Source organism: Tenrec ecaudatus, unplaced genomic scaffold, assembly GCF_050624435.1.
Source record: "Tenrec ecaudatus isolate mTenEca1 unplaced genomic scaffold, mTenEca1.hap1 Scaffold_419, whole genome shotgun sequence".
NCBI lineage: Eukaryota > Metazoa > Chordata > Mammalia > Afrosoricida > Tenrecidae > Tenrec > Tenrec ecaudatus.
Window position 1 is genome coordinate 51,716 of NW_027459311.1, and position 27,581 is coordinate 79,296.

At 41.7% G+C, this 27,581-nt stretch overlaps 1 long non-coding RNA gene across 1 annotated transcript; it reads left to right on the forward strand.

Annotated features, from left to right (window-relative positions):
- Positions 1-148: 148 nt before the first annotated feature.
- LOC142436570 (uncharacterized) lies at positions 149-27,581 on the forward strand. Its single transcript, XR_012782012.1, has 3 exons — positions 149-211; positions 794-871; positions 27,532-27,581. It is a non-coding gene; the product is annotated as an uncharacterized LOC142436570 (long non-coding RNA).

Here is a 27,581-nt window from a genome sequence, read left to right on the forward strand (position 1 = left end):
CCTCCCTGTAACACCTCTCCCTTATGGAAAGGTGAGAAACTTACCATTGCGTCATTGCTTGCGTTATATAGCTATTAAACCACTGGCCTGAATCTTTTAGGAAAACAGTCGATTGCAGAAGGAGATCTTTGAAGTTGTGGAAAAGTAGTCAGATTCAGAGAAGCTGGTGCTGAAACTGCAGAATGACCTTGAGTTTGTGCTGAAGGACAAGGCAAGTGCTTCTGCTTATTCTGAGTCTTTCAACTAGAATCATGGTCAGTAGTGTGGGCCATGTCTTGAAAATGATACTTGGGTGATAGAACTTTGGTTTTTTTCCTTACAAAAATCCTGTAATGGAGAGAAATCTATATAATATCTTTTTCTTTCCCCTTTTCATGACAAGTCACTGTGACCTAGTGCTACCCCGCGTAGTATGGCCTCTGTACTGATAAAGCCAGGACCCACTAATAGTACTTGGGATTAGCCAGAGAGGCCAAAGGAGCACTTAGAGCGTGGTGCCATCATATGTCATCTACCCTAAGGACGTTGCTGGGAAGGGAGAAGTTGCACCAGAGACAAGGCAGAAGTGCATCCCAGCCACCACAGGCTCCGGGTCCTAAGAAAACGCTGTTGGTGGCAAGACCTTTTAAACAAGTTTGAAAGTAGGTAGACTGGATGCTTTTTTCTAGAGCTACTGGAAAGTAGAAGTTAGATTCCCAGAAGGAAAGTGAGGAGGTGGCCCCAGGAACCTGGCCCAAGAGGACCTGCCTTACCATTCTCTGTATTGTTGCTTTCTTTCTGGGTCTGACATCAGCTGGAACCAGATGGCACTGCACTCTTCTCTCAAGAACAGTTCATGGCGATCCTGAAGGAGTATGAATTCAAGTGCAGGGTATGTGCCAGGGAAGTTTGGGGGGCTGGGGCGGGGGGGTTCCCTCACCATCCTCAGCTCTACTGCACTCACTCTTTTGACTGCTGTGAGCAGTCACATATTAATCTTGTATTGGGTCTTACATGCCAGCATTTTGGTTGTTGGTACCCAAACCTTCACCTTTGCTCATTCCCATCCTCTTCCCCAACCATTTCTACACTGGGGCAGGGTCAAAGCTTATGGGGAACTTAGGGTTTTCTCTAAAAGCATGACCCTCTGGCTGCATCAGCAGGTCTCTAGACCTCTTGTGCAAAAAAGTCCAAAGAACTCTACTTCTTGTCTCATTGTACCTGCTAAGAGGGTGGTGTTCAACCATTAGAATGGACAGAACTGTAGGTGACCAGTGTCTGTGTAGCTCAACCTAGCTGATGGCTATGAGAGTGGCTGAGGTTTGAGCAGGCCATGTTCAGGCCCTCCTTTTGGAGGTTGAAAGAGGAGACCACTGAGAGTATCTTCTTGAAGAGACCGGGCTTCTACGTTTAGCCTTGATTCTGCTGAAAAGCCTCAAATTTGATGACGTCTACTTGCTGCGTGTGGAAGGTCAACTTGATATCTAAAAGTGGCCTCATGTTATAGCCACAAGAATGTCCCAAGAAACCAGGCCCAGTGCTCCAGACTTGACGGCTGCTATTCTTCTACTGTATATCTTTCTTTAAAAACAAAGTTGTTGTGTGGGTGTTTTTTAATCATTTTATTGGGGGCTCTTACAACTCTTGTTACAATCTATACATCAATTGTATCTGACATATCCGTACATATATTCTGTCTTTCTTTTATAGACATTTACTTTCCATGGAGCCCTTGGGATCAGCTCCTCTTTTTTTCTCTCCCTTCTCCTCCCCCAACCCCAACCCTCGTGGCCCCTTGATACATTGTAGATTGTTAATTATTTTCAAATCTTACTCCGACCGCCATCTCCCTTCCCTTCTAGTTTCTGTTGTTCTCCCCCCTGACTGGGGGTACGGGATTATATGCTATTCATTGCTATTGGTGTCTCCTCTCTCCCCACTTCGCCCCCTTCCCCCTACCCTTTTGTTGTCTCTATTCCCATTCCTGTTCCTGGTTCCATGTGTCGTGAGTTTTATCTCTTGCCTATGCCTATGCGCATGCTCCCGTCTAGTCTAGATTGGGAAGCGGCACTGAGGTCGTGATAGCGGGGAGTGAGAAGCTGTTGAACTCATTGGAGTACAGTCCTTCATAGTACTGTGCAATTACCCTTTTGATTTTATTAGGGTTCATTGTAATGTCCCTTGTTTCATTCCTCATCCTTGCTATTGAAATTTGTTCCTTCCTTTCTTTGGTTAGGTTTTCCATGGTCTTTTGATTCTGTTAATCCTTTCAAAGAACCAGCTTTTAGCTGCATTTCTTTTTTCCATAATTTTCTTGTTTTCCCTTTCATGAATCTCAGCCCTTTTTATTTTTCTTTTGCAATTTGTAGGATTATTCTGCTGACTGCTCTAATTGGTGTAAGTTTTGTGTCAGCACATCAATCATACGTCTCTTTCTTTTTCATGTGCTTACATATTACTATCAGACTTTCTCTGATAGCGGCCTTTGCTGTCTCAAAGGTTTTGGTAACTGTATTCTCATTGGTTTCTAGAAATTTTCTAATTTCATATCTTTCTGAGCCAGTAACCACTCCTTTTGCAAAAGAGAGTTATTTTTCTTACAATTTTTTCCCTTGTTTTCTTCATCATCCTTCTGTCGATTTTCAGCCTCATGTTATAGTGGTCGGAGAGAGAAGTCGGTATGGTCTCTTTATGTTTGAATTTACACAGATTCAACTTATGTCCCAGCATGTGGTCTATCTTTGAGTATGTGCCATGGGGGGCTTAAAAAGAATATGAGGGTGTTTTTGCATTTTGGTGGAGCGTTCTGAAAATATCTATCAGGTCAAGTCATTTAATCATAATGTTTAGATCTGTTGCCTCCTTGTTAAGCTTCTTTCCTTGTGATCTTTCTCAGAGAATGGTGTATTAAGGTCACCTACTATAATTGTTAGCCTGTGATTTCTTTTATCATCTTTTGGAGTGTTTGATAAATTTTGTGGACGTCGCGTTGAACATGAATATATTTATTATGTTCACTGGTTCTTCATCTACTGTTCCCTTGAACATTATATAGTGCCCCTACCCCTTATGTCTTGTTATGGCTTGTACCTTGGGAACTATTTTTACAATCTGAGGTTAGGATTGCAACCTTTGCTTTTTTTTGAATGCCCGTTTTCTTGGTATATTTTTCTTCAGCCTATTTTTGTCTGTAATCATAAGATGTGTATCCTATAGGTAGCAGCCCAAGGGGTTGTGTTTTCTAAGTCAGGCTGCTAACCTCTGCCTTTTATTGGCTGAGTTCTGTCCATTGTTATTCAGGGTTATTATATCCAGCTGTGGACTCTGTGATGTCATCTTGTACCTTTTGTGTTGAATGTTTTCCTACCTCCCTTTCTTATCAGTGTGTTGTCCATTTGTGTGTGGTTCATTCTGCCTTTCTTTGCCACTGTTATCTTGGGGGCTGTTTACTCTTTGTTTACATCTGGGTGGAGTTGTTTTATGTGGCAGTCTCTTGTTTTTGTTTGGTGAGTGATGTTTTTCTGCCCATACCGGTTAGATAAGGATCTTTTGTAGGGCTAGTTTCTTTTATCGTAGTCTTTGAGTTTTTCCTGTCTGGGAAGACTCTAACTTCTCCATCTATCTTGATAATTTGGCTGGATAGAGTATTCTTGGGTTTGTGTTATTTTCTTCAATTTCTCCTCTTCACAGTGTCCGCTGATTGGTCTCAACAGACTCTTGTTTGAGTTCCTTTATAGGTAACTGTTTCTATTTTCCCTTGCTGCTCTTATGAGGCTGTCCTTTTCCTCTAAGTTGGATAGAATAGCTGTTATATGCCTTGGTGATTTCTTCTTGGGAATTCAGTCCAGCTGGTGTTATTTTGGCCTCCTGAATAGTTGCCTAGTTTTCATTTATTAATCTGGAGAAGTTTTCCCCTAAGAATTTCTACACTATTTATTATGCCATTGACTCTTTTGTTGTGCCTTGTTCAGGTAGTTCAATTATTCAGATGTTGTTCTTCATAGCATCAAACATGGCTCTCAGCTTTTCTTCAGTTTCTTTGATTATCTTGGCTAACTGCCTTTCCCATTTGCTGAAGTCTGCCTGTTTATCCTCTAGGCCACTGGTGCAATTCTCTGCCTCATCAAGTCTTTTGGAGAAGTCTGTGAATTCACTACTGGATTTGGTTATCTTGTCCCTGAGGTCTTTTATTTCCCTTTGGTGCGTGGCCTTTATCTCCTCTATCATTTCATCCTTTTTTTATATTGCTTCCCTCATATTCTGTATAACTCCAAGCAGAAATCCTGAAGATTGCTTTCTGTTTGCAGATCAATGTCTGCTTCTACTATACATGTCATTATGTTCAGGACTTCTGGCATTGCCTTTTGTTTCTCCTGTTTTTTCATTGAGGTTTTTGTGGCTGGTTGCTGTTTGTGTTGTGTTGTTTTAGAAGAGCCTGGTGCCATTTTTCAGAAAGTCAACAAGCACTGGTCTCCTACTTTGGAAAACTCATTGGAGTGTGTCATTGAACTGCCTGCAGCTAAATGTACTAGGTCAGGCTACCACTTTTTCCTCCTGTGGTTTTACTCCTTACCTAGCCAACCCGTATCCTGTTATTTAGAGGTTACGTTGGATGGTCCTCTCATGGGACTCTGGTTGGGTGATTGTGGACTGGGGAGGATGACACTGCACTGGATGATCTTACAGGAAGCCATGGTGGTGTGGCCCACAGCGGCTTGGAACACCTCAGGGGAAGTGCGGGGGTGCTTCCTGCAGCGGGATTGCCACATAGTGTTGATGGGTGTGCCCACTTTAGTGTAGAGCACTGCAGATAACAGACGGAATTGTTCTAGTAGCAAGATCTCCCATATAGGTCACACAGATGCTCCCACAGCAGTATGGCACACTGGAGAGGGCTCACACAGAGCTGTCTTAAGTTGTGTAAAGCACGGCAGCAAGTAGGAGGAAGTTCCCTCAGCCATGTGGGACCACAGAGGACGGGGAGGGGCCCAGGGACCCTCCCAGCCACATGGTGCACCGTGGAGGGTGGTTGGGATTTCCATCATCTGCTTACAGGGCTTTGGAGGGTTGATGGGAGTTCTCCTAGATGTTTTAAGGGGAGATTCCCCCATTTGAGGTGTGGCAGAAGACAGGCAAGATTTCCCCAGCTGCTTGTAAGGCTACAGAGGGCAAGTGGGCAGGAGCTGCCCCAGCTGAGTGGAGGATGGATGCAGTTGCTCTAGGCAAAGAGCAGTGACCTGGAGCCCAGCAGTGACATGTGAAAGGAAAGACAAGAAAGAAAAAAGACCAGGTGGTGGGTACCGAGGCCAATTAGACTGTGGAAGAAGGGAGAGAGAAATAACAGCCCCAGTCACCTGACTGTGGGGCTGGAGGGGTTTAAACCCTGCTGAAAGGCAGCAGTAAGCTGTGGTTGTGTTGAAGTTAAGCCTTTGTGCTGGCCAAGAGAGCTCAGATCCAGCCGAGACTGTGGCAGGGGAAAGGCTAAGCCATAGCCAACCTCTACAGTAGTAGCCCAAACCCCACAGCTCTTCAAGACCTAGTGTCTGCTCATCTTTAAGATGCTCTGCCTGTGACCCAGAAGAGTGATATTTCCCTCTCAGTGACTCTCCTCCACTGATTTCTGCAGAGTCCCTCTGGAATGCTACTCCATCACCATCTTGCCACACAGACCTATTCATCTTTTTCTTATTGAAGTGTTTCAATTACGTATATCATTGCCAAAATCTTTTTCCTAATCTGTAGATAACATTTTTACTTTTTTGATGAAGTTTTTGTTTTACTTTTCTTAAGTCCCAGACTTCAATTTTGTCTTCTGTTACGTGTGCATCCTTCATTAATATTTGACATTTTGTGTATCCCCTGCAATAGGACTCTTAAGTTTGTCCATGTTTTCTCATTGATTTTCTGGTATTTATTTTTAGATATTTGATCCATATTATATGTTTTTGTGGGGGTGTGGGGCATTAGTCTTATTTAATTATTCTGCAAGTCGAAATCCAATTTTTCCTGCACCATTTGTTAAAGAGACTCATCTTTATGTGGTTATTGTAAATGGTATTGATTCCTTGTTTTCTTTTCCGGAGTTATCTTTGTTAGTATGCAAGAATCCTGTTGATTATTATATGTCAATTTTGTTTCCTGCCATGTTGCCAAATCTTTTTATATTTTCTAGCAATATTTTTGTTGAGCCTTTGGTGCCTTCTATGTATAGAATCAGATCATCTGCAAATAGTGACAGTTTTACTTCTTTGCCCATTTGGATTTTTGAAACTTCTTTTTGTGTCCTGATAGCTCTGGTTAACTTCCAGTACAATGTTGAATAAGAGTGTTAATAAGGAGCATTGTTGTGTATTTCCATCTGAAAGAGGAATGAGTGCTTTCAGTTTCTCCCTATTGAGTAAGATGCTGGCAGTTGGTTTTTCATATATGTCCCTGATTTCATTGAGAATTTCCCTTCGAATCCTATTTTTTAGTATTTGTATCTAGAATGGCTGTTAGATATTATCAAATACCTTTTCTGAATCAATTGAAATGCTCATGTGGTTGTTTTTCTTTTTTATATGGTAGATCACATTCATTATTTTTCTCATTTCAAACCATCTTTGCATCCCTGGAACCAATCTCACCTGCTGTGGTTCTTTTGCTTAGCTTTTTGATAGATTGTTGGATTCTGTTGGCCAGGATTTTGAGATTTTGCCCCTATATTCATAAGGGATATTGGTTTACAGTTTTGTTTTGTTTGAAATATTTATTTATGTTGACAAATAAATGAAATTTTGTCTTAAAGCATGGTGCAGCATGGGTAACAATGTTCACTCACGGTACTCACATGTGGGTGTATCTGCATGTGGGCGGACCCACCTAGAGACAGATAGAGGAGCGGTGTCTTTGTTCCTAAGAACATTGGTAACACAGAAAAATATGAGAAAAAAGACAAAAAGGATGGTAATAGAAATAAATTAATAAAAATATCTATTAAAGGCAACAAAAGAGAGACAATGGGAAGAAAACATAAAATTTAAATTTACAAGACATATTTTTGTTTTAAATTCTATACCATTGGCTAAATTAACTACACTATCAATAAAATTGCCTTATGCCCAAGGGGATGATTGATAATGTTCTCTAACAGAAAATAACAATTATATCTCTGAGGTGAACCAGAGCCAGATGAACCATAAATATGTGAATGGATTTTGAGCTTGCACTTAATTCTAGCCTCAATCTAAGTACAATTAGTTCTTATGAAATGGCCTTATTTGATGCTCGTCCTCATGAAGAAATCACTCAAGACATGAATGCTATAGGAAAGTGTAATGAAGAAACTAGATGGTGCCCACCTATCAGAAAAAAATAGCCTCTGGGGTCTTAAAAGCTGGTCTTAAACAGCCATCTAAGTGAGGGATCAACTAAGTCCATGTGGAAGAAGCACACCAGCCTGTAAGATCCTAGGATTTTAACTCATGAAATTCAAATCTGAAGGAGGGAATGATATCAGCTTCAATTATGAACACCTGGTTTTAAGGTTGTGGATAACATTTGCAAGCTCTGGGGAATCCTCTCTGACCAGAGCCATGGGATGTGAACAGCCCTGTTATCAGACAGATAACATTGTAAAATTGGTTATTACAGATGTATTTAAGTTAAAATTTATACATCTCCCTTTTGACTCATTTTAAATATATTCCAGTTCTTTTAACCTCTGCTTTCTTTTCTAGAGCTTTTTTAATCTGTTTTCTTTGTTATTGTTGTTAGGCTTTTAAAAATACATTTTTCTGTATATGAAATCCAGGATAACTAAATCTATATAGACAATGGTTTTGGGGGCTATGGCAGGGGAGGTTGGGGGAAATAACATGAATACAATAAAGAAAAAATGTTCTAAAATTGATTGTGGTGATAATGATTATTACAATTTATCTTAATATAATTGAGCTATTGTATGACATGTGAGTCATATGCCAATAAAAGTGTTTTTGTAAATGAATTAAAACAATTTTTCCAAGCTGTTCTCAGCCTGCTAATTGTTTCTGTCTTGGAAATTTCAACGACAATATGTTCCAGTGTTTTCTTTTGGGATCTGTGGTGTTTTGGGTTCTCTCTGCTTCCTGGAGAATTATTTTCTCCTCCTCTGTTCTGTTAAGGAAGTATTATTCCGGAATTTCTTATATGGATAGAATCCCACTTCATTCTTATGTTTTCTTCAGATTCTTTTGTTCTTTTAGCTGATTGTATCACTCATAAATTGGAGTTAAGAGATATGCCTTCAAACTCACCAATTCAGCTTTCCATTTCTTCAATTCTCTTACTCTGTTCTTCTAAATTGTTGCCTAATTCTCTTATCTTAATATTTTCTGCATTTCTTTTTAGAGGTTTTTGTTGAAGATATCTAGCTTTTCTATTCTGACCATTGTTCTCGCAAACTCTTTGTTGAAAGTACATGACAACATTTTTCTGAATTCAATTTATGATAGTTTCAGAGCCTGTTCTTTTTAAGAAAATTCCTTGAGATCTGAGTGTTGTTCATTTGTTAATCCTTCTTCTGATGAATCAGGAGTGACTGCTGCCACTGCAGCATCGTGGCCGGGTATTACGGTTGGGAGGGCTGCTAGATTTTGTGGGAGTCGATGACTTTGTTGAGTAGTGCCAGAAATGAATAATAGAAGAGGGACGGGGGAGGGAAAAAAGGCTTTGGGCAGTAAAAGGCTGTACTAAGAAAAGTTGGGAGGGGGAGGAACACTGTACTTGAGTGTATTCTTCCCTAAGGCCAAGAGCTTCTTAACATAGTCCGTCAAAGCACAGGCAATCTTCAGGAAAACTATCATGGTGCCAAGTTTATCCTTGGGATAGCCTAGGCTGGTCCTTTGGGACCTATGCTCCGGGAACTGTGCAGGCCAGCTTGCTTGGAGAGCTGGAAGCCACATGGGACCTGCGTGCTTATTACACGTGAAGCTTTGGACCCTGCTCACAATGATAGTCTTTGAGGAGTGGAGCTGGGTTGCTGTAGCCAGCAGTGCAGAATGGAGCTACAGATGGGTAGCAGGAGACCACTGGGCGCCTCTTCAGTGGACCTGCTCTTTCCTTCCCTTCTCTGCTTGCTCCCACAGTCTCTGATATATGGAAGCCTCCTTTTACTTCACTTTCAAGCCATTGTCTGAGATCACAGGCCACCTGTCTTTTCTTAGGGCCTAGTCTATCCTGGTTGTTACATAAGGATCTACCTGTGTGTATGTGTTCAGTTGGACATGTTCTAGTCCCCTTTCTTTAATGTTTTTAAAAGTTTCTATAGAACTGGTGTCAGCACTTCTGAATTTTTTATGAAATATCCCAGTGAAGCCATCTTGCCATTGACTTTTCTTTTTATATATATTTTTGGTCTTTTTTGAAGGGGTGGAGCAGGGGGTTAATCACATTCTGAATTGCTTATTTCATAATTACTCTGCTTAAACCTATTTCTATTCATATTAGTTTAGGTATGTCGTATATTTTCAGGAATTTGTCCCATTCATCTGCACTTTCAAATCTGTTGCAGTTCTTTTTCATAGTGTTATGATTCTTTATTCAATGAATATGTTGTGTTGTCTCCAGATTCATTTCTTTGGATTATTTGCCCTCCCCCCCCCCCCAGTATATCCAGTAGTTTGTTTCAGTGATCCTTTTCAAAGAACCAACTTCTGGTTTGATTGATTTTTTTCTGTTGTTTAACTGTATTCTATTTCATTTCTTTCTCACTGGTATTTATTATTCATTTCAGCTAGTATCTTTGGCCTCTTGCTCTTCCTTTCCTTTTTGTTCAAGTTTTCATTTAAACAATTGATTTTCATCCATCTTTTTAAATATGGGCATGTATTGCTATGAATTTCCCTCTGAGAATGGTTTGTGCTGTGTCCCAAAGGATTTGGTATGTTGTGCTTTCCTTTATATTTGATACCAAGTATATTTTTATTTCACTTTTAATTTCTTACATAGAGAAATTGTTTTCTAGTCGTACAATATTTAATTTTGGTATAATAATAATTATTCATTTTTATTCTTCCTGTGATTGATTTCTTACTTCATACCATTATGGTCAGAAAGTATGCTTTGTATGATTTTAATGTTTTAAAACTTGAGATTTGTGGCCTAATCTGTAGTTGGTTCTGGAAAAATTATCCTGTGAAAATGTCTGCTGATGATGGATGGAGTGTTCTAAGTTAAATTGGCTTATGATTTTCTTTATGTTCTTAATGTCCTTATTGATTCACTTTTTAAATGTTCTGTCGAGAACTGAAATTGAAGGTTTCAAATCTACAAATATTAATAGCGGCACTGTAATTTTTTTTCTTTGATATTAGTGTTTGTGTCATGTTTTTGGACAGGTTAGGTGAATATATGCTAATAATTGTTGTATCTTCTTGAAGTATTAGCCCTTTTATTATGTAATAGCCTTTATCAGTATGACCACACTCCTTTTTTTGGGTGCTGGTTGCACGGAACATTTTTTCCATCCTTTATTTTCAATCAGTTTGTGTCCTAATGTGAATGTGTGTTTTGTGTAGGTAACAAAAGATGAATCATGTTTTTTATCCAGTCTATCACTCTGCCTTTTGTGTCAATATTTTGGCTATTTACATTTTCTTCATTCTTTTAGCTAATTGGGTTTTGAGTTTCTTTTATCTGGTTTCTCTTTTTATCAATTTTCCTGTTATTTTTTGTATTTAGCATCTTTTGTTATGAGCTTTAATTCCTCTTTACATATTCTCTTAGTGGTTACTACAAATATTATACTATACAACATGCAATTACAGTAACATTTAGCATGCAATCAACAATGAATGTGAAATATTAAGTATTCCTGGTTTACTGTTCCCTCTCCTTTTTCTGTTGGTGAACCTCCAGTGACAGTAATGTACACCCTACATCCAGTAGTCGTAATATGTACTTATTTTCTGAGATCTCTGTCTGACTCCTTCCTCCCCCTTTGTGTACATTTGAGTGTTTGATTAATGTTCTTTCCTTTCCATTTAGAAAACTTCCTTAAGTACATGTAGGGCTGGTCTGGTATTGCCAAATTCCCAAGGCTTCTGGTTATTTGGGACTCTTCTTCCCTGTTTCAAAGAAATGCCTTGACTTAGTGCTTTTCTGTTGTTTCCTTTTTAATTAAAGTAGGACGATGCCATCTATCGGTTGGCGTGTGTCACATATTGGTATAAGGAGCCCTGGTGGTGCAGATTGGTGTGATACTGCTAACCACAAGTCAGCAATTCACATCCATCTTTCTCTGTAGGGGAAAGATCAAGCTATTGCTCCCATAAACATGTACGCTCTCAGAACTCTAGGGTAAAAAAAGAAACCAAGAAACCATGGGGAGCAGTTTTACTCTTCCCATAGGGACACGAACAGTCAGAATCAACTTGAAGGCAGTGGGTTTTTACCTGTTGTTATGGAATTAAAGAATTTCCGATTTATTACCAAAGGTTTATAATTCATTACTGTGCTTAGATTTCTGGTGTTCAAATTGTGCCAGACAGGTCAACCTATCTGCTAAGTTTTTGCACTGCACCATCATTGTTTTGGTTGTTTTATTACGTGGTTCCTGAGATACTCCAGATTTACCTTGTACATTGCTGCCATTTACCCCAGAATCTGCCATTTCTCCAATGACTGCCGGTTCATTTGACAAGAGAATGATTCTTGAGGTCGATTAGGTTACCAGATGGGCTCATTGCTACAGGGATATCCTTGCTTGTTGGCTGAACTCAGTGTCTTACACTCATTCTACAGAAGGAGAAATAGCATGACCTTTCCCCCTGCGTAGCGCCCATTCTTTTCCAAATTTTAGCGTAAAGTTTCACTGTAATTTACAATGCATATTGCAAAGCACAACAACCATGCTTCTTCCCTTTGTCGCTGAATTTTCCTCCAATTTAGCTATCATTTTAACTTTCTTTCTCTTTCTCTCAGCTGGTAATCTTTGTTTTCTCGATGAGGCTGCCCTTGGCAAATATAAGATTTTAGTCAGATCGCTTTCAGTGGCAGTTTTTACTGCTATTGTGGACACTACAATGGATTTATCAAATGTTCTTTCTCTTTAAGCATCATTTCAGCTTTTTCTTTTTTTTCCCAACTGTCCATCTTGATTTTCCTGGTGAGGCTGCCTTTGATAAAAGGAAATATAAGATGGTAACCCGCTATCTTTGGTTTGATACTTTTTTCTGCTGTGTATTTTGCTGGACACCATAATGGCTTTCTGTGGCCTCTGTAAGAAACCCAGAGTCCTTTGTTCTTAATGCTGTGATAGACCTTAGTGGACTTGCTACTTCACAAGACTTTCCCCAGATTCCTTATCACCTTCAACATCCACAGCCACCCACTTAAGCAAGTGATAACTTAAAAACAGTAGTCTGACTTCCATCCTTCCAGAGAGCCACCAAGTAGACGTGCTAAGGCCCTGCTGCTCCAGCTCAGGCTCCACACATCTCTACCAGTTGTAATGGACTATGCTCCTAGGTTTTGTGTTACTAAATCTCAAGACAGAGAGACTTCGACTCGTTGTATATCAGGCATCAGCTTTCTCACACTGCTGAGTGGTAGGGATGTGTCTAAAGGAGTCCTAGTGGTACTTAGTGGCTATGTTTGGGTGCTGTTAAAATCTAGGTCAGTCGTTCAAACCCATCAGCCAGTCTGTGGGAGCGAGATGAAGCCGTCTGTTCCTGTAAAGATTTTCCACCTCAAAAACCGAAAGAAGTAGTTCTCTGCCCTATATGGTCGTTGTGAGTCAGAATCAACTTGTTATCAGCAGTGGACATTTTCAGAATACATATTTGGAATATAAGAAGAACCACACAAGAAGCAGGCCACCAGATAAAAATGACTGTGGATGCTGCTTCCAAGATCCGTGCTGCCCAGTGGAAAGGGAAATGAGCTGCAAGTGCACACAGTTGACGCATCCCACTGCCGACTGCGAGGCTGGCAGTTTGAGTCCACCCACATTGAAAGGGATATTGAAAGAAAGACCTGGTGATCTACTTCTGAAAAATCACCATCGAAAACCCTGTGAAGCACAGTTCTACCCTGACACCCATGGGATTGGTAGTACTACTCAACCGGGTGCCTAGCAAGACACCATTCTTTGTGGGATTTTTCCTATTTTAATTACCATCCATTGCTTTTTATTTTTTTAATCATTTTACTGAGGGCTCGTACAACATTTATCACAATCCATACGTACATCCATTGTGTCAAGCACATTTGTACATTTCTTGCCATCATCATTCTCAAAATATTTCTTTCTGCTTGAGCCCTTGGTATCAGCTCCTCCTTTTTCCCCTCCCTCCTAACCCTTCTCCCTCATGAATCCTTGATAAATTTATAAATTATTATTATTTTGCCATGTCTTACACTGTCCAGCATCTTCCTTCACCCACATTTCTGTTGTCTGTCCCCCAGGGGGTGGTTATATGTAGATCCTTGTGATCAGTTCCTGCTTTCTACCCCTCCGTCCCTCCACCCTCCCTGTTTCGCCGCTCTCACCACTGGTCCTGAGAGGGTCATCTGTCCTGGATTGCCTCTGTTTCCAGTTCCTGTGTGTACCAGTATACATCCTTTGGTCTAGCTGGATTTGTAAGGTAGAATTGGGATGATGATAGTGGGGAGGAGGAAGCATTGAAACTAGAGTAAAGTTGTATGTTTCATCATTGCTACACAGCACCTTGACTTGCTCATCTCCTCCCTGCGACCCTTCTGTGAGGGGATCGCCACTTGCCTACAGATGGGCTTTGGATCCCCACTCTGCACTGCCCCTCATTCACAGTGATAATAATATTTTTGTTCTTTGATGCCTGATACCTGAACCCATCAACATCTCATGATCACACAGGGTAGTGTGCTTCTTCCATGTGGGATTTATTGCTTCTCAGCTAAATGGCCTCTTTATTTTTAAGCCATTAAGACCCTAGGTGCTATATCTTTTGATAGCCAGGCACTACCAGCTTTCTTCACCACATTTGCTTACGCACCTGTGCTGTCTTCAGCGATCGTGTTGGGAAGGTGAGCCTTATGGAATGCCAGTTTAATAGAACAAGTGTTCTTGCATTGAGGGAGTACTTGAGTAGAGGCCCAATGTCCATCTGCTACGTTAATACTATAAATATATGCACATAGATCGATTATTTCCCCATTGTCATATATAAATATGTTTGCATATGTACATGCCTGTATTTAGACCTCTATAAATGTCCTTTGCCTTCTAGTTCTTTCCTCTATTTCCTTTTACTTTTATCTTGTCCCACTATCATGCTCAGCCTTCATTTGGGTTTCAGTAATTCCTCTCAGTTACATTACCCTTGAACAAGCCCTACCAGGCCTTTTACACCCTCCTCATCACTGATTTTGGATCACTTGTTATTCCATTGTCCCTGGGATTTATTAACACCACTTCCTTTCCCCCACCTCTCCCTCTACTATGTCCCCTGGAACCTTCGGTCCTGTTGTTTTCTCCTCCAGATTGTTTATCCAGACTCTTTTATCTAGACAGACCTGCAGAGATAATACTATGCACAAACCAAGACAGAGCAAAACAAAGCAACAAAAAAGAAAATAGTTCAAGGTCTATTGACATTTAGGAGTGTTTTCTGGTGGAGTCTGATGGAGTGCCACACCATGGCCCCAAAGTCTATTTTTGGTATTCCCTCGAGACGTCCTTGCTCTGCTCCCCTTGCTGTTCTGTTGCACGCCTTTAGTGTTTTGCCTCGGTGTGGTGGGGTCTGATCAGGCATAATTCCCTCACTGTGTATCCAGTGTTGTCCCCTATAGGGCTATGGGCCAGTGAGGGATGTCATGTCTCATAGTGGGGTTGACCATATGGCCCTCTCTAGCTATTGGCTGCTCTGAGCAGGGATATCATCTTCAAGTCTTGGTGGGCCAGGATGTGCTCCACTCTCTCTTCCTCCCCCCTCATTTGCTCCTGTGTGCTCTGATCAGACATGTCCCTCTCCCTGAGCTGTAGCTTCAGTGCTGCCCCTAAGGTAAATTCTTCAGGGGGCAGGGGTTGTTGTCCACATAGTTGGGATTGGGGCCTGTCTCTCAGACCCCTCTACTGGTTCCCTGCTTCATGCCAGTATGTTGCATTCACATCTTAGAGCACCGCTTTGTAGTCTGGTCCCTCTTTCCCTGAGAAGATATGAATAATACACTCCCCTTGGGGGAGTTAGTGCCCTGTTCCCCAACTACTCATTTGTTTTTGTTTTTTCTCTCTTTCCCCTTCCTTTTTAGTTGTCTACCATATGTATTCCTGGATTTGGTCTGGTCCCTGCCATACTCCCTGAACCTGAAACCAGGAATGTTTATATACAATAGTTTTTTCCCTAAGCCCGTTTTGCACTTTTTTTTTTTAAGCTTTCCTCATCAGACTCATATAGTACTTCTCATTTTCTGCTTGGCTTACTTCGCTTAGTATAATTTCCTCCAATTCTTTCCAATGTGCTTCATGCATTCATCACTACTTTTTTTCTTATTTTTTTAATCATTTTATTGGGGGCTCATAGAATTCTTATCACAATATATTCTTGATCCATTGTGTCAAGAACATATGTACATTTGTTGCCATCATCATCCTCCAAACATTTGCCTTCTATTTGAGCCCTTAATATCTGCTGCTTATTTTCCCCCTCCCTCCCCACTGTCCCCTACCTCATGAACCCTTCATCATTAATAAATTATGATTATTTTGTCATATACTACACTGTCCGATGTCTCCCACCGCCTTCTTCTCAACTGTCCCTCCCCCAGGGAGGAGACTATATGTAGATTCTTGTAATCAGTTCCCCCTATCCACCCCACATTCTCTCCATCCTCCAGGCATCGCCACTCTCACCACTGGTCCTGAATGAGTCATCTGTCCTGGATTCCCTGTGTTTCCAGTTGCTATCTGTACCAATGTACATCCTCTGGTCTAGCCAGATTTGTAAGGTAGAATTGGGATCATGATAGTGGAGGAGAGGAAGTATTTAAGAACTAGAGGAAAGTTATATGTTTCATCGCTGCTACCCTGCACTCTGACTGGTTCATTTCTTCCCCACAACCCTTCACTAAGGGGTGTCCGATTGGCTACCAATGGGCTTTGAGTCTCCACTCTGCACTCACCCACATTTTCAATGATATGATCTTTTGTTCCTTGATGCTTGAAACCTGATCCCTTCGACAGCTCGTGGTCACACAGGCTGGTGTGTTTCTTCCATGTGGGCTTTATTGCTTTTGAGCTAGATGGCCACTTGTTTATCTTAGAACCTTTAAGAACACAGACGCTATATCTTTTGATAGCTGGGCACCATCACTTTTCTTCACTACATTTGCTCACACACACGTTTGTCTTCATTGATCGTATCAGGGAGGTGGGCACCCATTGATATGATTTTTAGTTCTTTCATGTCTGATAACCAGTCCCTTCTGCACCTTGTGGTCAGACAGGCTGTGTGCTTCTTCCATGTTGGCTTTGATGCTTCTCAGCTAGATGGCCGCTTGTTTATCTTCAACGCTTTAAGATCCCAGACGCTTTGATAGCCACGTACCATCAGCCTTCTTCACCACATTTGCTTATGCACACATTTTTCTTCAGCAATCATGTCGGGAATGTATGCATCCTGGAATGCCAATTTAATAGAACAAAGTGTTCTTGCATTGAGTAAGTGGAGGCCTAATTGTTTTATTAGGAGTTCACACAACTCTTATCACAATTCATACATACATCAGTTGTGTAGAGCACATTTGTACATTCATTGCCCTCATCATTCTCAAAACATTTCCTCTCCACTTAAGCCCTTGGCATCAGGTCCTCATTTTGTCCCCTCCATCCCCGCTTCCCCCTCCCTCATGAACCCTGGATAATTTATAAATTATTATTTTGTCATATCTTGCCTTGTCCGACATCTCCCTTCACCCACTTTTCTGTTGTCCACCCCCTAGTAACAAGGTCAAATGCAGATCATTGAAATCGATTCCTCCCTTCCAACCTACTCTCCCTCTACGCTTCTAGTAGTGCCACTCTCACCACTGGACCTGAAGAGATCATCCACCCTGGATTCCCTATGTTTCTGGTTCCTATCTGCACCAGTGTACATCCTCTGGTCTAGCCAGACTTGCAAGGTAGAAATCAGATCATGATAGTGCAGGAGGATGAAGCATTTAGGAACTAGAGGAAAGTTGTATTTTTCATTGTTGCTACATCACACCTTGACTGGCTCGCCTCCTCCCCTACACCCCTCTGCAAGGGGATTCCGGTGACTGACAAATGGGTTTTGGATCTCCAATCTGCACCCCGCCCCCCCACCTCATTCACTATGGTAAGATTTTTTGTTCTGATGATGCCTGATACCTGATCCCTTCAACACCTTGTGATCGCACAGGATGGTGTGGTTCTTCCATGTGGGCTTTGTTGCTTCTGAGCTAAGTGGCTGCTTGTTTGCCTTTAAGACACCAGACGCTATACCTTTTGATATCCGGGCACCATCAGCTTTCTTTGCCACATTTGCTTATGCACCCATTTGTCTTCAGCGATCATATCATGGAGGCAAGCACAAAATGTTATGATTTTTTGTTCTTTGATGCCTGATAACTGATCCCTTTGGCACCTTGTGATCACACAAGCTGGTGTGCGTCTTCCATGTGGGCTTTGTTGCTTCAGAGCTAGATGACCACTTGTTTATCTTCAATCCTTTAAGACCCCAGACGTTATATCTTTTGATAGCCGGGCACCATCAGCTTTATTCACCACATTTGCTTATGCACCCGCTTTGTCTTCAGCAGTTGCGTTGAAAAGGTCAGCATCACAGAATGTCAATTTAATAGAAGAAAGTATTCTTGCATTAAGGGAGTACTTGAGTGGAGGCCCAATGTCCTTCTGCTACCTTAATACTAAACGTATAAATATATGCACATAGATCTATTTACCCATCCTCATATATAAATATATTTGCATATATACATGTCTTTATCTAAACCTCTATAAATGCCCTTTGTCTCCTAGCTCTTTCCTCTATTTCCCTTGACTTTCCTTCTGTCCCACTATCATGCTCAGTCCCGACCAGGGTTTCAGCAAATCCTCTTTGTTACATTACCCTTGATCATGCCCTACCAGGCCTCCCAGCCCCTCCTCACCACTGATTTAGATCACTTGTTCCCTTGTCCCTGGGTTTGTTAACACCACTACCTTTTCCCCCACCTCTCCTATGTCCCTCCTGAACTGTCGGTCCTGTTGTTTTATCCTCCAGATTGTTCATCCAGCCTATCTTATTTAGAAAGACCAGCGGAGATAATAACATGCACAAAAACAAGACATAAAAATACCAAGGAACAATATACAACCAACCAACAACAATAAATCAATGACAAAAAAAAGCACAAGAAAGAAAAGTTTGTAGTTAGTTCAAGGATTGTGTGTTGGCCTTTAGGAGTGTTTTCCAGTTCAATCAATTGGGGTACCACACCCTAGCCCCAAAGTCCACCTTCATCATTCCCTGAGGACCTCGCCGTTCCATTCCCTTGCTATTCTGTTGCACCCCCTTAGTGTTTTGCCTCGGTGTGGCGGGATCAGATCAGGCGTAGTTCCCACACTGTGTCTCCAGTGTTGTCCCCGGTAGAGCTATGGGTCAGTGAGGGGCGTCATGTCTCATAGTGGGGCTGGCCATGTGGTCCTCTCTGTGGACTGGCTGCTCTAATCGGGATAATCGTCCTCAAGACCTGGTGGGCCAGGATGTGCTCCACTTTCTCCTCCTCCCCCTTCATCATCACCCATGTGCTCCCATCAGATATGTCCCTCTCCTGGAGCTGCAGATTCAATGCCGTCTTTTGAAATAAGTTCTTCTGGTGGGAGGGCCAGGCGTCCTCTTAGTATTTGTCATCACTGCTTTTTAGTGATGTGTAGTACTCCATTGTATGTATATACCACTGTTTTTTAATCCAATCATTTGTTGGTGGAAATTTGGGTTGTTTCCAACTCCTTGCATTCGGATTTGTACCCTTGTGGAACTGCTGTTCAGGTCCTTTGCCCACCTCCTCGGTGGGCAATTAGTTTTTTTCTCTTTGGAAACTAGCAGAGTATTGTAGATTTTAGTAATAAGGCCTTTGTCTGATGTGTCAGGCTAAAGATGTTTTCCCAGTCCGTGGGCTCTCTTATTACTCTCTTGGTGAATTATTTTGATGTACACAGATGTTTTATCTTCAGTGTATCCCACATGTCAATTTGTGACTCATGTGCATTTGTGTCCTTCCCTGTTTCTGCTATCCCATGTATTCCCAGTGCCAAAATTCTCAGATTGGTCCCAGTTCCCTTATTGATGGACCTAATAGTTTGGAGTTTTACCTCAAGGTCTGTGATTTACCTTGAGTTTATTCTTGTGCATGGAGTCAGATGAGGGTCATGCTTCATTTTTCTGCAGGTAGATATCCATTTTTTCCAACACCGCTTGTTAAAGAGGGTACCTGCTTTTGATATTTTGGGGGCTTTATCAAAAGTGAGTTGTCTGTATGCTGATGATTTTATTTCTGGGTTTTCAGTTCTTTTCCAGTAGTCTAAGTATCTGTCATTATACCAATACCTCCCAGTTTTGACCATGATGGCATTATAATATGTGCTAAAGTCAGGTAAAGCAAGCCCTCCCACTGTGTCCTTCTTAGGGAGTCTCTGCTAATTCTGGGCTTCTTCCCTCTCCATATGAATTTGGTAATCAGTTTTTCCATTTCTTTCAAGAAAGATGAGGGTAATTCTCTCAGGATTGCATTAAAGTTATATAGTGCCTAGGAGAGAACTGACATCTTTACTATATTGAGTCTTCTGATCGACAAAAATGGGATATTCTCCCATTTGTTGAATCACTCTTGGTTTCTTGTAATAGTGTTCCATAGTTTTCCTCATATAAATCTTTTGTTCTTTTAGTCTGCTATTTCCCTAGATATTTTAATTTGTGCTTGGCTATTGTGATGGGTACCACCTTTTTGACCTCCTCTTCTGTTATTTTAGCTGATATGTATAGCAGTCCAGTGGACTTCTGTTTGTTGATCTTGTATCCTGCCACTCTGCCCCTTTTGGATCTTTTGGGATTTTCCATTTATAAAATCATGTCATCTACATATAACGATAGTTTTACCTCTCCTTCCCCAGACGAATACCTTTGATGTCTCTCCTTTGCCTTATGCTGCGAGCTAAAACCTCCAGTACGATGTTAAATAAGAGTGGGGACAAGGGGCATCCTTGTCTGGACCCTTTTTCTGTGGAATTGTGTTCCTCTTTTCTGCATTGACTACCATGTTGGCTGTTGGTTCTTCATATATAGCTTGTATGGTCTTGAGGAATTGTCCTTCCATTCCTATCTCCTGACGTGTCTTAAAAAGGAATTGGTGTTGGATGTTGTCGAATGCTTTTTCCACATCTATCAATATTATCATGTGGTTCTTAGAGTTTTTCATGTCAATGTGGCACATGATACTAATGGTCTTTCGTATGTTGAACTATCCCTGGTATGAATCTTGCTTGGTCATGGTGAATTACCATATATACTCGTGTATAAGCTGAATTTTTCAGCACAAAAAATGTGCTGAAAAACTGGGGTTTAACTTATACGAGGTGTAATATCTCACAGGTGATTGTCGTTCCTCCGCTGTTCATTCAAAGCCCCACTGATACTGCAGGGCTTTGAATGTTTGTTACTCACATCTAACCAATCAGAGCCATCCTATGACGTGGAAGGCTCCAATTTGCAGAAGCACCCATAGTGATTCACTTACGCTGGCAGCTGAACTGGTCAGGATGTGTCCGTGGCTGCGCTCCGTCTCTCCCCTCTGGTCTCTGTGTTAATTCACATCCTGCATTTCCCACCCTAGGCTTATACTCAAGTCATCAGTTTTTCTAGTTTCCCAGGTAAAAACTAGGTACCTAGGCTTATACTCAGGTCGGCTTATATTCAAGTATATATGGTATTCGTTTTATATACATTTGTATTCTATTGGCAAGTATTTTGTTAACAATTTTTGCATCTGTGTTCATTAAGAATATTGGTCTGTAGTTCTCAATTCTTGTAGGATTCCTGCCCTGTTTGGGTATCATATTTATACTTGCTTCAAGAGGTTGCCGTCTTTTCTATGTTCTGGAAGATTTTGTGTAGGATTGGTGTCATTTCTTCCCTAAATGCTTGGTAGAATTGTCCTGTGAAGCCATCTGGTCCAGGGAATTTGGGGTTGGTAATCCCTTGATATCCTTGTCTATTTCTTCTATTGCTATGGGTCTATTGACATTCTTGATGTTCCTCTGGGAAATTCGAGGGAGGGATTGTTTTTCAAAATTTGACCATGTCTTCCAAGTTGTTGAATTCATTGGAATACAGTCCTTCGTAATACTCTTTAATTATCATTTTGAATTCATTAGAGTCTGTTGTAATGTCCCCTCTTTCATCCCTCATTCTTGCTATTGAAATTTGTTCCCGTCTTTCTTTGGTTAGGTTTACCCACGATATGTTGATTCTGTTTATCTTTTCAAAGAACCAACTTTTAGCAGCATTAATTTTTTCCATAGTTTTCTTATTTTCCCTCTCCTAAATCTCAGCCCTGATTTTTATTATTTCTTTTCTTTTGCTATTAGCATGATTGTGCTGTTGACTCAGCCCTAGTTGCTGTAAATTTTGTCCCAGCATATCAATCATATGGCTTTCTTCCTTTCTCAGGTGTGCATGTATTGCTATGAAACTTCCTCTGATAACTGCCTTTGCTGTGTCCCATAAGTTTTGGTACGTCTTATTCTCATTCTCATTGGTTTCTAGAAATTTCCTAATTTCATCTATGATCTGAGCCAGTACACACTCCTTTTTCAGTAGAGAGTTATTCATCCTCCAATTGTTTGCCTTGTTTTATTCATCTTCCTTTTGCTAATTTCCAGCCTTATGGCACAGTGGTCAGTGAGAGAAGTCTATATGATATCAATGTGCTTAAATTTATGCAGATTTGACTTATGCCCCAGCATGTCGTCTATCTTCGAATATGTGCTATGTGGGCTTGAAAAGAATGTGAAATATTTTGTATTTTCATGAAAAGCTCTGTAAATATATATCAGGTCAAATTGACTAATTGTAGTGTTTAGATCTCTGGCCTCCTTGTTGAGTTTCTTTCCCTGTGATATTTCTTTCTCAGAGAGTGGTGTATTGAAGTCACCTACTATAATTGTTGAGGCTGTGACTTCCTTTTTCATATTTTGAAGCATTTGTTTGACGTATTCAGCAGGTCTGTCATTTGGGGAATATGTTTACAATGCTTAGTGGTTCTTTGCCTACTGTTCCCTTGAGCATTATATAGTGTTCCTCATCTCTTTTTATGGTTTGCACTTTGAGGTCAGTTTTATCCAAGATTACGATTGCAACACTTGGTTTTTTTTTTAATTGCTGTTTCTTTGGTATGTTTTTCTCCAGCATTTGATTCTCAGCCTAGTTTTGTTTGTAGTCTTGACATGTGTCTCCTGTTGGCAGCAGATTGATTAGTTGTATTTCTAAACTAGTCTAAACTAGTCTGCTAGCCTCAGTCTTTTAATGCCTGAGTTTAGTTCATAGATATTCAGGGGTATTATTTCCATCCGTGGACTCTGATGTCATCTTACACCTTTTGTGTTGGGTGTTTTCCCACCTCCCTTTCTTTTTAATGTAGTGTGTGTGTGTGTGTGTGTGTGTGTGTGTGTTTCATTCTTGACTTCTTTTCACCCTTAATCCAATGCTATCTTGGGGGCTGTTTTCTCTTTGTTTCCCTCTGGGTGAGGTTGTTCTCTGTGGCAGTCTCTTACTTATGCTTGGTGAGTGCTGTTCTTCTGCCTATACTGGATCGACAAGGATCCAGGCTGGGTTTCTTCTAATGTATTTTTTGAGTTTTTCCTTCTCTAAAAGACAATTACTTCTTCATCTATCTTGATCAATAATTTGGCTGTGTAGAGTATTCTTGGGTTTGCATTATTTTACTTCAATTTTTGCAATGTTGCTCAACAACTCTCTCCTCATCTTCATAGTGTTCTCTGATACCCTGTTTCCCCGAAAATAAGACAGTGTCTTATATTAATTTTTGCTCCCAAAGATGCACTAGGTCTTATTTTCAGGGGATATCTTATTTTTCCATGGAGAAGAATGTGGTACACGTTTATTGTTTATTGTTTTATTAAAAGAGACCTCGTACTACCTGTCTGCTCTGACTGCGCTGCAGCCAATAGTGAGCTGCGTGGTGGTGCCCACCACTATGATCCAGAGTCCAGAGTTACGGTAGCTTCGGGGGTGCTGATTTTTGGGGAGGTCTTATTTTTGGGAGATGCCTTATATTTCAGCCCGAGGCAAAACTGTAAGTAGGTCTTATTTTGGGGGGATGTCTGACTTTTGGGGAAACATGATAGGTCTGAGCATATTCTTATTTGGGAAACTATGTGATTGCTTGTTTTTCCCTAGTTCTTCTCATGATTTTCTCCTTTTCCTCAAAGTTGGATAGTAAGTATGATGTGCCTTGATTTCTTCTTGGGTTTCAATCTGACTGGTGTTCTTTCAGCCTCCTGAATGGTTGCCAGGTTTTCATTCATTAAGCTCGGGAAGTTTTCCTCCAAGAATTTCCTCTCTGTTGCAGTTGACTTCTTTGTGGTGTCTTCCTCTGGTAATCCAATAATTCTAATGTTGTTCCACTTCATAGCATCAGACCTAGCTTTTAGGTTCTCTTCAGCTTCACTAATGATCTTATTAGATTTTTGTTCGCATTTAAAGTCTCCTTGGCTGTCCTCTAGGTCACTGGTGCAATTATCTGCCTCCTCTAGTCGATTCTCGAGGTCTGTGTGTCTGCTACTAGTTTTTGTTATCTCTTCCCTGATCTCTTGTATTTCCCTTTGGTGTATGGACTTAATCTCCTCTTTCATTTCATCTTTTTTCTGTATTGTTTTTCTCATATCCTGTATTACTGCAAGAAGTATTCTGAAAAATTCTTTATGTGGCAGATAAATATCTGCTTCTTCTATGCATGTCGTTCGGTTCAGGACATCTCTGCCATTGAAGTTTGTTTCTCATGTTTTTTTGTTGAGGTCATTGGGCCTGATTGCTGTTTGTTTTAGAGGAGCCAGGTGCCATTTTTCAGGGAGTCAAAGAGCACTGGCTCTCTCTGGGAGACTCGTAGGAAAGCTTCTTCGAACTGCTACAGCTAATTTCACTATGGAATTAGCCAACCACTTTGTCCTCCTGTGGCTTCACTCTTTCCCTAGTCAACAAGTTGGATGGGCCTCTCCGGAGATGCTGGTTGGGTTGTTGTGGATCCACGAGGATGGTGCTTTACTGGGTGATCTCACAAGAATCCATGATGGTGTGGCCCATGACGGCTTGGGTTGTCACAGGTGGCATGCAAAGATGCCCGCTGCAACAGGAGTGTCACAGAAATCTGGTTGGTTGCCTGCTTTGGTATAGAGCACCGTGAATGGTGGGCGGAATTTCCCTGATCAGGTAGATCACTGCGTAGGTTAGGCAGAGTTTCCCACTGCTCCGTGGAAAGCTGGTGAGTGTTTGATAAGCTTTCTTAGTCTGTGAGGCACTACAGCAGGCGGGAGGAAGCTCCCTCAGTAACGTGGGACCACAGAGGATGGATAGGAGCTCCCCAAGGCACACAGGCAGGATTTCCCCCAAAGAAGGGGTGCCGAATTTCTCCAGCCATGTCTTAAGCACTACAGAGGACCGGCAGGTGGGCTTTTCCAGGGAAGAAGTTGGGCAGGATATCCCCTGTTGGAGTGTGGGTCGGCTTTCCCAGCTTCCGGTTATGCTGCAGAGGGAGGAGCTCGCCCAGCAGGGTTGAGTGCAGGCATTAATGCCCTAGGCTAAGGGTAGTGGTCAGGATGTTGGCAGTGCTGTGTGAGAGAAAGGGGAAGAGAAAAAGAGAAGGAAAAAAAAACAGCCCACTGAGACAGGGGGATAGGGGGGAATAGAGAGAAGAGAGGGAAACTGAAGCATCAATATAAATGAACCTGATCCTTGACCATGGGGCTGGAGGGGTTTAATCCCTGCCCTGAGATGGTGTCAAACTGTGGCTGTGTTGAGATAAAGCCCCTGTGTTGCCTACAAATGATCCTGGCTCCAGCCAAGACAGTGGCCGGGCCAAGGTAAGGTGACCAGATTTTAACATTGGTATAGCGGGACACCATTGATAAAACTCATATCCTGGTGAAATTGCCACATGGCAGCCGAAAACCGTATATACCCTCACTTGTTGTGCATTCTTTCCAAAAATTGGGACTTTTTAAAAACACCATAGACACGAGAAAAAATGTTTAAAAAGCGGTACGTCTGGTCACCTTAGGCTAAGGTCAAACCCTAGCTGGCCTCCATTGTGGTAAGCCAAAAGACCCAGCTCCTTAAAACCTATTGGATCTCTGCCTACTTATCTTTCTGATGCTCCTTCTGCGACCTAGTGGTGTGGAATTTCCCTCTTAGTGACTCTCCTGCACAGATTTCTGTGGAGTTCCTCTGCTATGTGTTACTCAGTCGCCATCTTCCTGGAAGTCTCTACCATCCATTTCTTAACAGATTTTTGTGAGAACTTTTTTTTCTCTCCCACTTAAAATTAATATACTTTTCCCCTCAAGAGACTGTAATTTACCTTTGTAAATTACAGAAAAATGGCTTCAAAAATTCATGGAAAATTCCTTTACCTTTTAATCCTATTTCCATGAGTTATTTGTGGCTCACTCATACATGTTATTCCAGTTACTATGGCTCCATAAGAAATTATCGCCAACACTTAATGGCTTAAAATAGCAATTAAATATGCTCATAGATTTTATATTTTGTGGGAAAGAACTCAGACATAGCATAACAAACATGTTTCTTCTCTGCCCTATGATGCCAGGGCCTCAGCTACACACCTTACTGGCTAGACCAGAAATGTCTGAAAGCTCGCTTACCATGTGGCTGCCTGATGGGCCAGTTTGGGCTTCTTCACAGTTCAATGTCTAGTGTCCCTCCAGAGTACGTTTCCTAAAGGAGAAACCAGGTAGAATCATACTCCTATAGTCCCTGGGAGCACTGCTGCCGTATTCATTAGGTCTGAAGAGTCCCAAGTCCCCCATCCCCAGGTGCACAAAAGGGAAAGTGACCACACACCTCACATTCCTTCACGAAGGGATCTAGGGTCCCTGAGTAAACCACATGGAGTGCATAGCTGACCTCTGGCTACATCAAGGAGAAGAATCCTACGTAGCTCCATCAATCAAGGCTGATTGCCACGAAATAGAGATCAGGCATGCCTCCACCCTCCATCATTCTTTACCCTTTTCTGATAGTAACTGTTTCTTCCACAGCATTCTACTTTTGTGCTGTGTTCTATAATCCATTGCACTGGTCGCACAGAGCTCACAGGCAATACTCACAATTAAGGGAGCTTTTTAGAGAACTTAATGGGTTACTACAAGCCAAGATCAGAAAACACTAAGGATACAGTCATTGGTCCACAGTATCATCTCGCCTCAATCAAGTCTTTCTCTAGTCCTTAGTCTCTGTGTTGCTCTTCAATAATGTCTCGTGTCTCCTTGCCTCAGCCTCTGACTTTGCCTTGTTCTTTCAGTCTGTCCAGTAATTTCTGTTTCACAGCCTCTGGTTCCTCTTGTCTTTAGACAGAGATCTCATTTGTTCTCCACTGGTAGTTCTTTATCCCTTAAGTTCATGGGATTCCTCTCTGTTCCTGTTCTAAGATAACACATCCCTATGGCCAGGGAAGTGGCAACGAAAATGAACCAGTCCACTCTGTTTTGTGTTAGACATGCCCTATTTGCAAAGTCCCACCTAATCATCAATGGGAATCACAAAGACCTAGACAGAAGAGCCATGCCAAGAGACTTCACACCACGATAGTCCCACAGACAGGCACTTCTTGCCTTCTTACCCTTAAATCTACAAGTGAGAGCTGTGTCTTGGGAGATTCGCCTCTAAACCCTGGCAACCAAGTGTGCTTTTTACAGTGCATTTCCTCAACTCCTGTGCAGACAGACCACTGCAGCCAGGTGCAGATTCAGGGCAGCCTCCCAGCATTGCCTGTCTGTCCTGCAGCCCCCACTCTATGTGCCTCATTGGGCCTCAGCCATCCATGTGGCCCTTCTGCTCTGCTGGGTGGCATTTTGTTTTAAGATGATGGCAACGCCTTGACAGTCAAAGCTGCAGAACCCTCTGGAGAAAGGACACCAGTGAGTTGCTTTTCTTGCCCACACCCCATCACTGTGGTGGACTTGCACACATTCCTGTTGAGTCAGGTGTTGGTGATCTGCATTTCTCCTCCACATTCACTTCACTTTAAAAAAAAAATTTAGCCCCTGCTATGATTCTAGTGATTGAAGGCGATGTAGGATTTAAGAAAGCTGAATTATCCCTGTCATGTTTAACTCACTGCATAGTTGGAAACTTATAGTTTGAATGTTACATGTTTGCTGTCAGGAATTGAATTTCCTTTCCACTGGGCATCCTGCAGACCCTGCGGTGCTGCATTGTTCCTTGGGCCTTGCTGTGTAGCATGGGGATTGCAGGGCCATCTCTACTCTGCTTATAGGACCTGCAGGACCGCAATGATGAGTTGCAGGCTGCGCTGGAAGGCCTACA